This window comes from Dioscorea cayenensis, chromosome 10 (assembly GCF_009730915.1).
Source record: "Dioscorea cayenensis subsp. rotundata cultivar TDr96_F1 chromosome 10, TDr96_F1_v2_PseudoChromosome.rev07_lg8_w22 25.fasta, whole genome shotgun sequence".
In the NCBI taxonomy this organism is placed as follows: Eukaryota; Viridiplantae; Streptophyta; class Magnoliopsida; order Dioscoreales; family Dioscoreaceae; genus Dioscorea; species Dioscorea cayenensis.
In genome coordinates, this window is record NC_052480.1 from 17948060 (window position 1) to 17964961 (window position 16902).

The 16902-nt window shown below is 44.4% G+C and overlaps 1 non-coding gene across 1 annotated transcript; it reads right to left on the reverse strand.

Moving 5' to 3' along the window:
• Window positions 1-1036: 1036 nt before the first annotated feature.
• LOC120271239 lies at window positions 1037-1143 on the reverse strand. Its single transcript, XR_005539859.1, has one exon. It is a non-coding gene; the product is annotated as a small nucleolar RNA R71 (small nucleolar RNA).
• Window positions 1144-16902: the final 15759 nt, after the last annotated feature.

Sequence of the window (16902 nt, forward strand, 5' to 3'; positions counted from 1 at the left end):
GGGACATGTATAGAGTTAGGCATAGTTGACCTTAGACTTTGGGACTATGTAATTAAGGATTTCCATGACTCATCATTGCATTGATTAGGAAGCATAATAGAGGGTTCTTGCACTTGAAACAATTATCCTAGGTGGAGCATTATCCGGGTACCCCATCTTTATCGATTGCCTTACCCTCTTCTTTACTTTTGCTCTCTTACTTGTTGCTTTTACTGTTGAGAATTGAATTATTATCACACTCATTATCATTGATCTTTTACATAACTAAGAATCGAATTAAGTATTTTTATTCCCTACTCCCTGTGGATTCGATACCCGCTCACCCGGAATTATTACTTCGACAAACTCGTGCACTTGCGGGATATACGCAAGGGGACCTTGTCAAATTTTTGGCGTCGTTGCCGGGGAGTAGGCATTTATAGATACTTTACACTTTGTTTTCTTAGCTATTTCAGCACACATTCTATTTCACGTCTTCTTATTCTATCATTGTTCTGATTTTCTTTTTCTTTCTTTTTGGTGCAGCTCCAGGTTATGACCCGAGGGAATCCATCAATATTAATTGAAGGAGACCCTGAGCTTGAACGTACACTTAGAAGAAAAGGGAAAGAACCTGTGCAAGAACAGCATAATTCAGCTGATTTGGAAGGAGAGGAATCTGAAAACATGGCAGAACAGAATGAGCAACAGCGAACACTATCCGACTATGCCAGACCTTCACTGTTGGGGTCCCCCGATTACAGCTCAGAACTTCGAGCTAAAGCCGGCATTCATCCATATGCTGCAGTAGTCCACACAATTCAACGGTTTGGCCGATGAGGATCCAAAGAGTCACATAGAGAGCTTTCTCGAGGTGTGCGATATGCGGAAGATAAATGGGGTGACGGATGATGCCTTCAAATTGAGAGCCTTCCCATTTTCCTTGAAGGGGAGAACGAAGCAGTGGCTACACTCATTACCTAGAGCATCAATCACTACATGGGAGGAGATGGTAGAAGCTTTTCTAGCTCGTTATTTTCCTCCCGGAAAATCAGCAAAGCTTAGGAATGAGATCTCGTCCTTTGTTCAGTTGGAATTGGAGTCTCTATTCGAGACATGGGAAAGGTTCAAGGAGCTCCTGAGAAAGTGTCCGCAACACGGATTCCTCGAGTGGATGATTGTTCAAACCTTTTACAATGGTTTGAACCCGAGTACAAGGCAACTCTTGGATGCGGCAGCAGGAGGTACCTTAGGTAGCAAAACCCCCTATGAGGCTCGTCAATTAATTGAGGAAATGAGGTTAAATAGCTACCAATGGAATGCTATGAAAGAGAAAAAAGGTGGCCGGTCTCCATGAAATTGATGCGGTAACCTCATTGGCGGCGCAAGTAGAGAGTCTTAGTAAGAAGCTAGATCTCATAGCTTCGAATAGAGTTACGGGCGTGACCAATTGCACCGGTTGAAAGGAGGACATGCTCCCTCCAATCGCCCGATCGTTATTGGTGATGTTTCTTCAGTGGAAAATGTTGACTTTGTAGGTAATGGCATGAGACCTCAAGGGAACCCATATAGCAATACTTATAATTCAGGTTGGAGTAATCAACAACAACAAGCCCCTCAAGTGGAAAACAGAATTTCTGGCTTGGAAACCCAAATGACGGATTTAGAGAAGCACTTGGCTAGATTTGTTCAATCTGCAAATACACGGTTTGAATCGATCGAGGCTACACTCGCAACCACACCGCCTCTTTGCACAACCTTGAAAAATCGAGTGGGGCAAATTGCAAGTCTCTCTCCGAAAGGCCACATGGAAGTTTACCAAGCAATACGGAAACCAACCCTAGAGAACATGTGAAGGCGATCACTTTGAGAAGTGGTCGTGAGGGTTGAAGGGAGGCTTCCGAGTGAGAAGCCGAAAGAACACGCACCCGAGGTTGTCGAGGTTGAGGAGGGAAGCAAAGAAAGAGACAGAGATGGCATCCCCATCTTTCAAGCCAAGAATTCCCTTATCCTCTAGATTGAAGAAATGACCAAGGGGATGAACATTATAAGAAGTTCCTGAGTTTATTCAAGCAACTCCACATCAACATTCCTTTTGTAGAGGCATTAGCTCAAATGCCTAAGTATGCGAAGTTCCTGAAAGACTTGTTGACTAACAAGAGGAAGTTGGAGGAGAGTGCTTTAGTGGTGCTAGATGATTCATGATCAGCAGTGCTGCAAAAGAACATGCCGAACAAGAAGAAAGACCCAGGAAGCTTCATCATTCCGTGTAACATCGGCAACTTAGGTGAGGAAATGGCATTGGCGGATTCAGGGGCAAGTATCAACGTCATGCCATACACTTTCTTCCAAAAGCTAGGCTTGGGAGAGCCTAGGCCTACTCGGATGACTTTACAATTGTCGGACCGAACGGTGCGACATCCAAGAGGTATCATTGAAGACGTGCTTGTTAAGGTGGACAAGTACATTTTTCCGGTTGACTTTGTAGTGTTAGACGTCGATGAGGATGCGGATGTACCCTTGATACTTGGGAGACCGTTCTTACGGACTTCCAAAGCATTGATTGACATGGATGGTGGAGAGCTCACATTGAGAGTTGGAGATGACAAACTCACTTACCGCCTTGCTGAAGCCATGCGGCATTCTCTTGATTTTGATGACAATTTGTATTTTGTAGACGCTACTGATGAGCTTGTTGATGAATACATGCAGGAAATGTTCAACCCGGATCCATATGAAGGTTTGTTCAACCAAGAGGAGAGCAATGAAGAAGTAATGATGCTTAGGTCGACTGAAGAAGTAACATCTACCCCGGGGATATTGAAGAAGGTGCTCCGGAGAATGAAGAGGGCTAGAAGACGCCACCGGAAACGCTCCAAGGCTGTTGGAGACGTACATGAGCCAAAAACGTTGGATGAACCATTGATAGGTGGTCCGAAGCCCGATAATAAACACTCTACCCTCAAGAGACTTTGCACATCATGTTTCCAAGCCATGGGTAAGAGGGCGACTTTCATTCATGAACCCCCGTGAGGTAAGACAAGATACGTCAAGCTAAGTGACGTTAAACAAGCGCTTCTTGGGAGGCAACCCAAGTGTTTATTGTTTTCTTATCTTTTAGTTTAGTTTGTTTGCATGAATAAATTGTTAAGTGTTGATGTTTTAATCTATTAGATGCTTATGCTGAGATTTCCTTGTGAACTTTGAATTTTAATCGTGTGTTTTCATGTAGAATTGGCAAAGTTTGGTCGTTTGAGCTCTATTTCATATTTTTCACTGGTAAAATTTGCATAATAGGGCAGGCTCTGAGTGTGCAAACATGTTCAGAAATTTTCTGCAGAGCATGCAGATTTTTCTAAGTCATCCAGAGAAAACACACGGGCGTGTGGAATTTCCACACGCCCGTGAGGGTTGCACTACGAGCTCATCCAGAGAAGGCACAGGGGCGTGCGGCTACCCCTGTGAACGACCATGTGACTGTCACACACCTGTGGGTAATTTCCGCACTGGCGTGTGAATTCCTGCAGAATTGGGAAAATTTTCCCGAGAGCACACAGGGGTGTGGACTCGCCCCTGTGAGCGACCTTGTGAACCACGCACGGGCGTGGGTAATTTCCGCACGCCCGTGTGAAACTCTGCAGAGGAGTTCTCTCCATCCCGAGAAAACACAGGGGCGTGCGGCTGCCCCTGTGAGTTTGGCATGTGAATGTCCACTCCCGTGGGGAATTTCCGTACGGGCGTGTGAAACATTTAGTATTTTTCTCGGATGTCTAGGGAAACCACAGGGGGCGTGCGGCTGCCCCTGTGGGTCTGGGGCACGGGCGTGGATATTTTCCACACGCCCGTGCGAGAGAAGTCAGAGTCAAAGGAGCATTTTCCTGAAAGAGCACAGGGGCGTGAGCACGCCCCTGTAGTGCTTTTGAAGTGAGGCGCACGGGCGTGGGGAATTTCCACACGCCCGTGTGGATGCACAGAACGCCAAAAGTCATGGGCTCTATTTAAAAGAGGATAGTTCCTCTCCCTCTTCACGACTTCTATTCGCCTGAAAACACTCTCACAGTATTCTCCGAGTTCAGAGTGCTAATTTGGTGGGATTTTAGTGAAGTTTTCTAGCCGGTTCTTCATTTTCTCACTCCATCGCGTCGGTAAGTTATTTTTTTATCATCTTCCTTGCCAATTCATGGTTTCTATCGATTAACCTGGTTAATAATGCTTCGTTTCTTCAATTGGAAAGACGATTTATGTTTAGAACAAAATTATTAAGTTGCATTTTTGGATTGTTGAACCATGGTCGTGCGCTTCTCACGCCCCATGGATCCACACGGGCATGCGGAAATTCTACACGACCGTGTGGATTTCTGCAGCATTGGTTTATCAAGTTGTTTGATCAATTTCATTTAAATCTTACAGATTATGGCACCTAGGTCAAAGAAGCAAGCTGATAAGAGACCACGTGAGTCATCTCCTGAGCCCGAGGGCATGCGGTTTGCAATTCCAGAGCATCAGGTTCGCTATAAGCGCCTGTCGAGGCTCCGTTTTGGGCAGACTCGATTCTTAGACACGACTATATTACGAGATCTGCAGCAGGGAGATGAGTTTGCTGATGAGATCGAGGATCTTGTTTCAGAAGATGGTTGGTGGCAGTTGCTGACGATTAGAGAGCTAGCCATCCGAGAGTTTGCACTGGAGGTGTTATCATCATTCGAGTTTGATAGATCGTATGCGAGCTTCGACAGTGTGGACACCATTCAGTTCAGAGTATTTGGACACCACCATAGCTTGAGCATTATGCAGTTTTCAGTACTACTTGGATTGTACGAAGAGGCATTCATAGATACAGAGGAATATCAGCAGTTACCGACTGATTACCCTGGAACCTTGACCCCGTAGAGAGCTTACAGAGTGTTATGTGGTCAAGGTCAGTACGAGCCGAGGGTGTCCAAGGCCACGTGCCTTTGCCGACCTGCATATAGATACTTGCATGCCATTATGAGTAGGTCGGTGAATGACCGTGGTGATAGCACTGGGGTCCTGAGCCGTCAGGAGCTACTGTACTTGTACTCGATGGTATAGCGCGTACCGATTCACTTAGGACACATCCTGGCAGAGTACATCAGACATCAGGGACACTATGCTAGACTGGGAGCGATCTTCTCAGGCCCCTACATTATGAGATTAGTGCTGGTGATAAGTGCTTGTGCGATACGAATGCGAAGCATTCATTCCTTATGTTGAGCATTACTTTTCTCTGGTTTTTACACTAATATGTGTGTTTTTATGTTACTTTTATGCAGGTAGGGTTGTGAGGCCGAGTATGAAGGAAATAGGCCAATGTGGATCATAATGCACCAATTTTGGAGGAAATCTTGCTAAGGTTCAAACGCGAAGACGTAGGTCAGGTGTGAGATGCTAGAGTGTGTGCCAACCTCCTCGTATTCGAGTGGGCACATCCATTTGGAAGGGCACAAAGGCAGTCACATTCGAGCATTCCGACTTATGCACATAGAACAAGAGCTGCACCAACATGTACACCATTGAAGAAGCAAGTGATCCACGATGTGAACGTGTGCCCGTTTGCGTTACCCCGATGAAAGTATGGAATTGGGAAGCTATTCGTGTCGAATCACTGTAGCGAGGGACACTTTGTAGCATATATCGTGAGCAAAGACTCGCTCACAGCCGGCCGAGAAACCAGAGAAACAGAGAATCCACACGGGCGTGTGGAAATTATCCACGGTCGTATGGAAATTCCACACGGGCGCGTGGAGCATCCATGCCCATGTAGTTGCCCGATTCCAGCCCTATTTAAAGCTGATGTAGCCCCGATTTTGGTATTCTTTTCTCCATCTTTTCCCCAACTTGAGAGAGGGCTTCAGCTAGGGTTTTGAGGGGTATTGGCCAAGGTTTTGGAGAGGTTCTATGGCTCTGACATCGTCATTCCTTAGGAAGAAGGTTGGTAGGGGAGCTTCCATCGAGGCGTATCCTATACCGGACGAGGGAATCCTTGGACGATGAGTAGAGGACTTTCCACAAGACCATCGACATGACTATCGAGGAGGTTTCTTTATGGATTCATTGCTTTGACATAATATTTCTTTGATTGTACTTAGCTCCATGGAGAGCTAAACCCCTAGTGGGTACTCGGGTATTGTAAACCCTAGGATGTATTTGTTTCTTTCAACCTCTTTATTATGCTTTCAATAAATTGATGTTTATTGTGAGTTCCAACCATGAATGATTGATTGTATGAACATTTCCCCTAGAGTGACACTAGGGTTGAGAGTTCTTGTTGGTAACCTTGTGAGTGAGTGGCACACCACGAGCGTTAGACAAAGCTAGGTTGGAGAGGGTTGAGAGGGTGAGTCGAGAGGTACAGGAGCGTCCACTTTCCCCTCCGGCGTGATAGATTCTACCTACGTTCCTCGAGTTCTTTGCGGCCATCATAGAGTGAATGGTCTAAGGGATGAACTTCCGCTGGGGCTTAGTTTCACGTGCAACGGAGTGAAGCGTTGAGGTGACCTTAGTATCTAGGGCTTAATTGTGGTTAGGGACCTTCCACCTGGACCAAAGGGATAGGTCTATAATTAGGAAGAGATTTATCACTTGGAATCCCTAGAGCTCATTGCAACTCTATGTGAGTGCGAGGTGTTGAGATTGTTCGATTTCTCCTCCGGGACATGTATAGAGTTAGGCATAGTTGACATTAGATTTGGGACTATGTAATTAAGGATTTCCAGGACTCACCATTGCATTGATTAGGAAGCATAATAGAGGGTTCTTGCACTTGAAACAATTATCCTAGGTGGAGCATTATCCGGGTACCCCATCTTTATCGATTGTCTTACCCCCTTCTTTACTTTTGCTCTCTTACTTGTTGCTTTTATTGTTGAGAATTGAATCATTATCACACTCATCATCATTGATCTTTTACATAGCTAAGAATCGAATTAAGTATTTTTATTCCCTACTCCCTGTGGATTCGATACCCGCTCACCCGGGATTATTACTTCGACAAACCCGTGCACTTGCGGGATATACGCAAGGGGATCTTGTCAAGATATTGGCGCCATTGCCGGGGAGCTAGGCGTTTAGAGATACTTTGCACTTTATTTTCTTAGCTATTTCACCACATATTATATTTCATATCTTCTTATTCTATCATTGCTCTAAATTGTCCTTATTTCTTTTTTGTTGCAGAAAATGATTAACATGTTTGAGTCATTTGACACTATCTTGATAATGGTTGAACACGTAGAGCAGAAAGTTCAAACAGTTGCATGGCATGACATATCGTGTTATTCTCACCATGAATAATGTACAACTCAATAGCCATTAGAAGAATCGGTCGAAGAGTACATCACCAGGATTCAAGGGCAAAGCTGTGAATTAGATAATGTGATAAAGCAGTTTGAGGAATCCACTTCAGTGTCAATGAGTGACCAGTTAGAGGAAAGTGTAGAAAGAATCCTTGCTCGGTTTGATTCTTCCTATCAAGACCAAAGGCAAGAACTCTTTTCAGTTGGAGTTGCTATTTCAAAAATGGAACTATGTGCAATGGACACGTTGATATCCATTGCAGATTGTAAAGAAATAGATTTCCAGGTGGAAGAAGAAGAGAGTAACTGTGAACATGAGGCAAATGATTTCGAGGAGATTGATAAATTGAAGGAGGGTAGCTTGTGCCCATCAATTGTCGAACTACCAGAACTTGAGCTTAAAACTCTTCCATCACATTTGGAATATGCATTCCTAATGGAGGACTCTAAACTCCACGTAATCGTGGCTTTGAACTTATCTGCGGAGCAGAGGGATAAGCTTGTTAGCATGTTGAGAAAGCACAAATCAGCTATTGCATGGAAGATCTCCGACATTAAGGGTTTAAACCCATCATTCTGCACTCATAAGATCGTAATGGAGGATAACTATAAATCTGTGATCCAACCTCAGCAAAGATTGAACCCGAATATGAAGGAGGTTGTTAAAGTGGAGGTAATAAAACTTTTGGATGCAGGGATCATCTACCCCATATCCAACAGCAAGTGGGTGAGTCCGACCCAAGTTGTCCCGAAAAAAGGAGGAATGACAGTAGTGAGTAATGAAAAGAATGAGTTAATCCCCACGAGGACAGTTACTGGTTGGCGAGTCTGCATTGATTATAGAAGATTAAATGGTGTTACTCGGAAAGATCACTTTCCTTTGCCATTCATTGACCAAATGTTGGAGCGACTAGCGGGACATCATTTGTACTGTTTCCTTGATGGCATGTTGGGATACTTTCAAATTCCAATAGCCCCAGAAGATCAGGAGAAAACCATATTTACTTGCCCTTATGGTACCTTTGCTTATAGAAGAATGCCTTTCGGGTTGTGTAATGCCCCTGCAACATTTCAAAGGTCTGCATGACGGCCATTTTTGACTGACTTTTTCAAGATATTATGGAAGTTTTCAAGGATGATTTTTTTCGTTGTTCATGACTCTTTTTGATGCTTGCTTAAACAATTTGGAAAGAGTATTAGTAAGATGTGAAGAGACTAATCTCGCCCTTAATCGTGAGAAGTGTCACTTTATGGTACAAGAAGGCATTGTCCTTGGACACAAGATTTCCAGCAGTGTATGGAGATGGATAAGGCGAAGATTGAGATAATTGACAAGCTTCCTCCACCTACGAATGTAAAAGGGATCCGCAGTTTCTTGGGTCATGCAGGTTTTTACATAAGGTTTATTAAGGACTTTTCAAAAATCTCCCAACCGTTGACTAAACTTCTGGAGAAGGATAGCCCTTTTGACTTCGGAAACGACTGTTTGAATGCATTCAATGTGTTGAAAGAGAAGTTAGTGCAAGCACCAATTCTGACAACATCGAAGTGGGATGAGCCATTCGAAGTGATGTGTGATGCTAGTGATTATGCAGTGGGAGCGGTTTTGGGTCAGAGAAGAAATAAGCAATTTCAACCGATATATTATGCTAGCAAGACTCTCACGATGGCATAAGAGAATTACACCACTACTGAAAAGGAATTATTAGCAGTAGTGTATGATTTTGATAAATTCAGACCATATCTCATCCTATATAATGTCACCGTGTTTACAGATCATTCTGCACTCCGTTATCTCATGAACAAGGCATATGCGAAGCCGAGATTGATTCGGTGGATATTGTTGTTGCAAGAATTTGATATGGAAATTAAAGATAAAAAGGGGACAGAGAATATGGTTGTTGATCATCTGTCGAGATTAGAAGATTGTGAGCGGCAAGAACTGGCAAACAAGTAAATTAATGATTTCTTTCCTGAAGAACATCTGTATACGGTACATGAATCAGAATCAAAAGATACCCCATGGTTTGTGGATTTTGTGAATTATCTGTCAGGAAGGGTATTGAAACAGGGTTTAAGCTTTCAACAGAAGAAGAAATTTTTCAGTGACCTTAAGAATTTTTTCTAGGAAGATCCGTACCTATTCCGTATTTGTGCAGATCAGGTGGTGCGAAGGTGTGTTTCTAGGGAGGAAGGGTGGAACATCATTGCGCATTGTCACTCAGGCCCAGTGGGGGGGGTACTATGTGTCAAGTCGAACAACAGAGAAGGTTCTAGCTGCTGGATTCTATTGGCCGACCTTATTCCAAGATGTTCATCAGTTCGTTTATGATGTGATAGTTGTCAAAGGGCTAGAAACTTATCACGAAGGGATGAGATGCCCCAAAACCCTATGCAATTTTGCGAGGTGTTTGATGTATGGGCAATTGATTTTATGGGACCATTTCCAAAGTCCAATGGCAATCAATACATTTTGGTAGTAGTTGACTATGTTTCCAAATGGGTGGAAGCCCAGGATCTTCCAACTAATGATGCAAGAACTGTGGTGCAATTTCTTAAGAAGTTATTTGCTCGATTCGGAACTCCAAGAATTATCATTAGCGATCGGGGAACCCATTTTTGTAACACACAATTGGCGAAAGTGTTAAAGCATTATGGGGTTCATCATCGTCTTGCGACTCCTTATCATCCACAAACGAGTGAGCAAGTGGAGGTTACAAACAGAGAGCTCAAGAAAATCTTAACCAAAACAGTGGAACAAGGTAAACGAGATTGGTCTGAAAGGTTAGACGACACACTTTGGGCCCATAGAACAGCATATAAAACACCAATAGAGACCACTCCCTATAATTTAGTATATGGAAAATCTTGCCATTTACCTGTGGAATTAGAGCACAAAGCGTATTGGGCAATTAAAGTGATGAATTTCGACTTGCGCAAATCTGGAGAGCAACGAATATTACATCTCAACGAACTAGATGAATGGAGGATGAAGGCATATGAGAATGCAAGGATATGTAATGAAAGAATTCGGAAGTGGCATGACAAGCATATTAAAATTTCGAAGGACTTCAAAGTCGGCGATCAGGTGCTACTATTCAACTCCCGTCTATGTTTATTTCCGGGGAAACTTAAATCAAGGTGGTCTGGTCCGTATACCATAAAAGAAGTTTCACCTTATGAAGCCATTGAGATTAGTCATCCAGAGAAGGGCACATTCAAGGTGAATGGACATAGGCTGAAACCATACTATGGCGGAGAAATTTGCAGTGACAATAGAGAAGTATTTTTCTTCCATGAACCCCCATGAGGTAACACAAGATACGTCAAGCTTAGTGACGCTAAACAAGCGCCTCTTGGGAGGCAACCCAAGCAATTACTGTTTTCTTATCTTTTAGTTTAGTTTGTTTGCATGAATAAATTGTTAAGTGTTGGTGTCTTAATTTTTAGATGCTTGTGCTGCGATTTTGTTGTGGGTTTTTAAAATTCATCGTGTGTTTTCATGTGGAATTGGCGAAAGTTTTGTCGTTTGAGCTCTATTTCATATTTTTCACTGGTAAAATTTGCATAATAGGGATGGCTCTAAGTGTGTAAACATGTTTAGAGAAATTCTGCATAGCCTGCAGATTTTTTCTAAGTCATCCAGAGAAAACGCACGGGCGTGTGGAATTTCCACACGCCCGTGGGTGTATACTGCGAGCTCATCCAGGGAAGGCACAGGGGCATGCGGTTGCCCCTGTGAATGACCATGCAACAGTCACACGCCCGTGGGTACTTCCGCACGGGTGTGTGAATTCCTGTAGAGTGGCCGGATCATCCCGAGAGCACACAGGGGCGTGGACTCGCCCCTGTGAGCGACCTCGTGAACCACACACGGGCATGGGTAATTTCTGCACGCCCGTGCGAGAATCTGCAGAGGAGTCCTCTCCATTCCGAGAAGATACAGGGGCGTGTGACCGCCCCTGTGAGTTAGGCATGTGAATGGCCACGGCATTGTGGAAATTCCGCACGGGCGTGTATAATATTTTTCTCGAATACCCAGCGAGGCCACAGGGGCGTGCGTCTACCACTATGAATCCTTCGTTTGAGGGCGCACGGGCGTGGACGATTCTGACAAGGTCCCCTTGCGTATATCCCGCAAGTGCACGGGTTTGTCAAAGTAATAATCCCGGGTGAGCGGGGTCGAATCCACAGGGAGTAGGGAGTAAAGACACTTAATCTGATTCTTAGCTATGTGGAGTATCAACAATGATAAGTGTGATAATGATTCAATTCTCAACAATTAAAAGCAACAAGTAAGAGATCAAAAGTAAGGAGGAGGCAAGGCAATCGATAAAGATGGGGTACTCGGATGATGCTTCACCTAGTAAAATCGTTTCAAATGCAAGAACTCTCTATTATGCTCCCTAATCAATGCAATGGTGAGTCGTGGAAATCCTTACATACATAGTCCCAAATCTAAGGTCAACTATGCCTAACTCTATTCATGTCCCGGAGGAGAGATTAAATAACCTCTCAACCTCGCACTCGAATAAAGTTGTAACGAGCTCTAGGGATTCCAAGTGATAAATCGCTTCCTAATTATAGACCTAACCCTTTGGTCCAGGCGGAAGGTCCCTAGCCACGATTAAGCCCTAGATACTAAGATCCCCTTAACGCTTCACTCCATTGCACGCGCAACTAGGCCCCAGCGGAGGTTCATCCCTTAGACCATTCACTCTATTATGGCCGCAAAAAACTCAAGGAACGGAGGTAGAATCTATCACATCGGAGGGGAAAGGGGACGCTCCTGTACCTCTCGACTCACCCTCTCAACCCACTCCAACCTAGCTTTGTCTAACGCTCATGGTGTGTCACTCATTCACAAGGTTACCAACAAGAACTCTCAACCCTAGTGTCACTCAAGGGGAAATGTTCATACAATCAAGCATTCAAGGTTGGAACTCACAATAGACATCAATTTATTGAAAGCATAATAAAGAAGTTCAAAGAAATGAATACATCCTAGGGTTCACAATCACCCAAGTACCCACTAGGGGTTTAGCTCTCCATGGAGCTAAGTACAATCAAAAGAAATTGAATCTAAAAGCAATGAATCCATAAAGAAACCCCTCAATGGTCATGTCGATGGTCTTATGGAGTGTCCTCTACTGTCGTCCAAGGATTCCCTCGTCCGGTATAGGATACGGCTCGACTGGAAGCTCCCCCTACCAACCTTCTTCCTCGAGAATGAGCGATGTCGGAGCCATAGAACCTCTCCAAAACCTTGGCCAATACACCTCAAAACCCTAGCCGAAGCCCTCTCTCAAGTTGGAGAAAAGATGAAGAAAAGAATACCAAAAATCGAGCTGAATCGGCTTTAAATAGAGTGGAATCGGGCAACTCCACAGGGCGTGGGACGCTACAGCGCCCATACAGCAAATTTCCACACGGGCATGGATAATTTCCACACGCCCATGTGGATTCTCTCTCGATTTCTCGCCTACCGTGAATGAAAGCGTCTTTCACAAGAATTGCTACGTTGCTGTGCTACAGTCTTCGACCTGAATAACTTCCCAATTCCATACTTTCATCGGGGTAACGCAAACGGGCACACGTTCACGTCTTGAATCACTTGCGTCTTCAATGATATAGATGTTGGTGGGGCTCTTGTTCTTATATGCATAGGTCGGAATGTTCGAGTGTGACTGTCTTTGTGCCCCTCCAAATGGATGTGCTCACTCGAATGCGAGGAGATTGGCACACACTCTAGCATCTTACACTGCCCCTATGTCTTCGCTTGAACTTTAGCAAGATCTCCTCCAAAAATAAGTGCATTATGATCCACATTGGCCTATTTCCTTCATACTCGGCCTCACGACCCTCTACCGCATAAAAAGTAACATAAAAACACACATATTAATGTAAAAACCTGAGAAAAGTAATGCTCAACATAAAGAATGAACGCTTCGCATTCATATCGCACAAGCACTTATCAGATTCCCGCACGCCTGTGTGGATCTCCAGGAGTTAACAGTCCGCTCTCCCAATACAATAGTCACACCTTTCTCCTCAATTAACCCTAAGCCGCCCAAAGAGCATTTTCCGACATACTCGTCCCCTTCTATTGTCATCTTGGAGTCAATTGATTGAGCATTGTGTGGATTGTAGGGGTGTTTATGTTCAGCTCATCAGTAGGCCTTGATTTCCTCTCTTCTTCGATTTCATTTGAATCTAACTGACTACTCATGATTGAAATGGATAATACACAATGTTTTCATGTTAAAATGGTTATGATTTGTTTTTAAGATGATCTAGAAGTGAGATAGAGAGTGTGGTATGGAGATTGGTTACAAGGGCCGTGCGCTTTCCACGCTCGTGGAAATTATCCACGCCTGCGTGGAATTTTCAAACGTCGTGTGTTGTTATCTTCTCGCAATCGAATGGAACCCGATTGATGTTCTTTTTTTCTAATACATGCGTGTATGGCCACCAAATCGAAGACAGGTTGCTAAACGTCCTCGAAAGCCCTCGCCTCGAGCCGAAGTCATGGAATTCACACTCCCTGCGCATCAAGCTCGGTTTGAGCGGTTAGAGAAGCTTAAGTTTGGTCAAACGCGAATCCCGGATGTTGGGTTACTTAGGAAGGTGCAGCTAGCGGATGATATGGCTGACGAGGTCGAGAAATTATTATTGGTTGGTAATTGGCACAAATTATTGAATATTCATGACCCTGCTATCCGCACACTCACTTTGGAGGTACTTGCTTCGTTTGAGTTCGACCGCTCTTATGCTCATTTTGATAGTGTCGGCGTTATTCAGTTCAAAGCTTTTGGGCAACATCATAGTATGAGTATCACACAGTTTTCCACTAGACTTGGTCTATATGATGAAGAGTATACTGAAATTGAGGAGTATGAGAATCTTCCAATTGACATGTCAGGTTTATCTCCCATTGAGGCGTATAGATTATTATGTGGAAAGGGGCGATATGAACCAGGAGTGTCTAAGGCCTCATGTTTATCTCGAAATAGTTTCAGATATCTTCACGCCATCATAAGCGAGTCGTTGAATGGTCGCGGTGATAGCACGGGAGTCATCAACAAGCAAGAGCTTCGTAGATTTGTACTCCATGGTTCGAACGAACCAGTCCATCCGAGGGCATATTTTAGCGGAGTATCCGAAGCATCAAGGACAATATCCCGGATTGGGTGTCATCTTCTGGGGGCCATATATTACCGGACTCATTGTGGGGATAGGTCTCATGAGACAAAAATCGATGGAACCGAGAAGGCGATAATACCAGCACCACTTGGGTTAGAGACAATGAGGCTCATGGGGTTAGTCCGAAAATATTCAAATGGTGTTTATGTACTGAACATACCATTCGAGGATGAAGCTGGGCATCTCAGTCCGCTCCCAAGCCTCAACCAGCACCGATGGAGACCGAGACACATCCAGTGGTAGAGGAACCACCCCGCAATGACGCGTTTCCACCATCTCGAGCCCATGATCATTTTGAGAGCGCCTTGGGAGTGATACGGGCTGAGGTCCGAGCTGAGGTTGCCGAGATTAGGGCTACGCAGGCTACTCAGTACACAGAGTTCATGGCGTGTTTCGACGTGTTACAGCAAATTTTAGAGCGAGACGTCGCCTCATCATTTGTATTGCGGCCAAGGACTCCTCATGCCCGCTCAGTTCCTCCAGCACCTCCATCCTCGGCCCCAGCACCGGTGGACCCATGACACGTCCGAATATGCGTGTATGTACCGCAAGTGCACGGGTGTCGAAGTAATAATTACCCCGGTGAGTGGGTAGTCGAATCCCGACGGGGAACAGGGGCTACTAGTACTAACTTCTTCTCCGCTTTTCTAACCTAATGATAAATGGAAAGGTGTGGTGATCTAATGTGCGAAGAAATGAATACCGGAGACAAATATGCAAGGGTAAAAATGGATGGAGATCTCAATCAAGAAAGTGGGGTATTCGGGCAATGCTCCCCTAGGATTCGTGTATTAGGTACCGGATAAGCAAAGTGTTTCTATGATGAGTAAGTTAAGTCGTGGAAATCCAAACATAATCGGGTCTATCTCTAGATCACCGATACTAGTCCCCTCACGAGGTCCCGGTGGAGAAATCGCTCAATCTCAACACCTCACACCACATATGACCGCAAAGCACTCTAGGGATTCCAAATTGTGTATCCAATTCCTAAAGATTGATCCAACCCTCGATTCCCGCTGAAGGATCCTAACCCCCTACAAGGTCCCGGAGGAGAAATCGAGCAATCTCACGCCTCCCACCAAATATGGTTGCATAGAGCTTAGGGAATGGAGATAGAATACACCAATCGAGGAGGAAAGGGGACACTTCACTATCTCATGACTCACCCTCTCAACCCCTCTTCAATCTTGAGGTTCTAACCCTAATGGAGATCTCTCTCCCACCAAGGCAACAAATCATGCAAACCAAATAACCATAAGATCAATAAGGCAAGCAAGCATTAAACAATCAAGAATGAAACTTAATCAAACTCGGATTAAATAGAAACACAAAAGCAAATACACAAAAAGATGAGAATCCTAGGGTTCATAAGCCCAAATACCCTCTAGGGTTTTAGCTCTCCATGGAGCAACATACAAAACACACCATCAATGAATGAAAGTACATTAAAAACCATAGAAATTAACCCCTTATATATGAACCGATGGCCTTGATGGAGAGCTTCGACGTCTTGAAGGACCCACTCCGAGCTAGGTTCACCGGTGGCTTCCTTGATGCTATGACGGAGGAGGAATCGATCAAAGTTGGTGACGAAGCACCTCCAAAAGCCGCAAAGACCTCCTCTCCAAACCCTAGCCGTCTCACCCTCAAGAGCCGCATCAAAAGATGAGAAAGAATAGGGCAAAACGGGCTATTTATAGGCGTTAGATCGCTCGTCACGCGTGCCCTCATGCGCCTGCGTGGATTTTCCACGCGCCCGCTTGGGTCGAAGAATTTCCGCCGGGCGCGGAATTTCCACGCGGCGCGTGAATGCGGTAATTCTACTACAAGCATCGCTACGGTGAAATGACTGCATGAGTTTTTCACAAAACGCGATCCGAACACTCTTCTCTTAAGGCCACATGTCCGGGCACACGTCCATGTGGTAGGGCTATAAAACTTTTTCTTCATCGACGTATCTTTGAGAGGTCTTGCAATCTTCACAAAGAGAAGGAATATGAAGATGTGGCTGCCTTTGTGCCCTTCCAAATGGTGAATTGACTTGAATCTTCTTGGAAGTTGGCACACATCTCCACGCTTTATGCACTCGCTCTCGTGTCTTGGTCCTTGAATTGAACAAGAACTCCCAACATTGTGTCTTTATAGCCTATCTTTGCTTCCTTTTTACTCTTCAAGGCATTCACAACCTATATGCATAAAAGAACACCAAATACACAATATGAGACATAAACCACAGTAAAAATGATGCTCAATGCATGTAAAACATATATAAAAATATGTCTACTCAAGCACTTATCAACCCACCATGTGCATCTCCAGTAGCACTACAAGAAAATTGACTTTTTGCGACCAAATATTTGCGACGGCTCTAGCAACCCTTGAAAAATGTATTTTTTGCTACCAA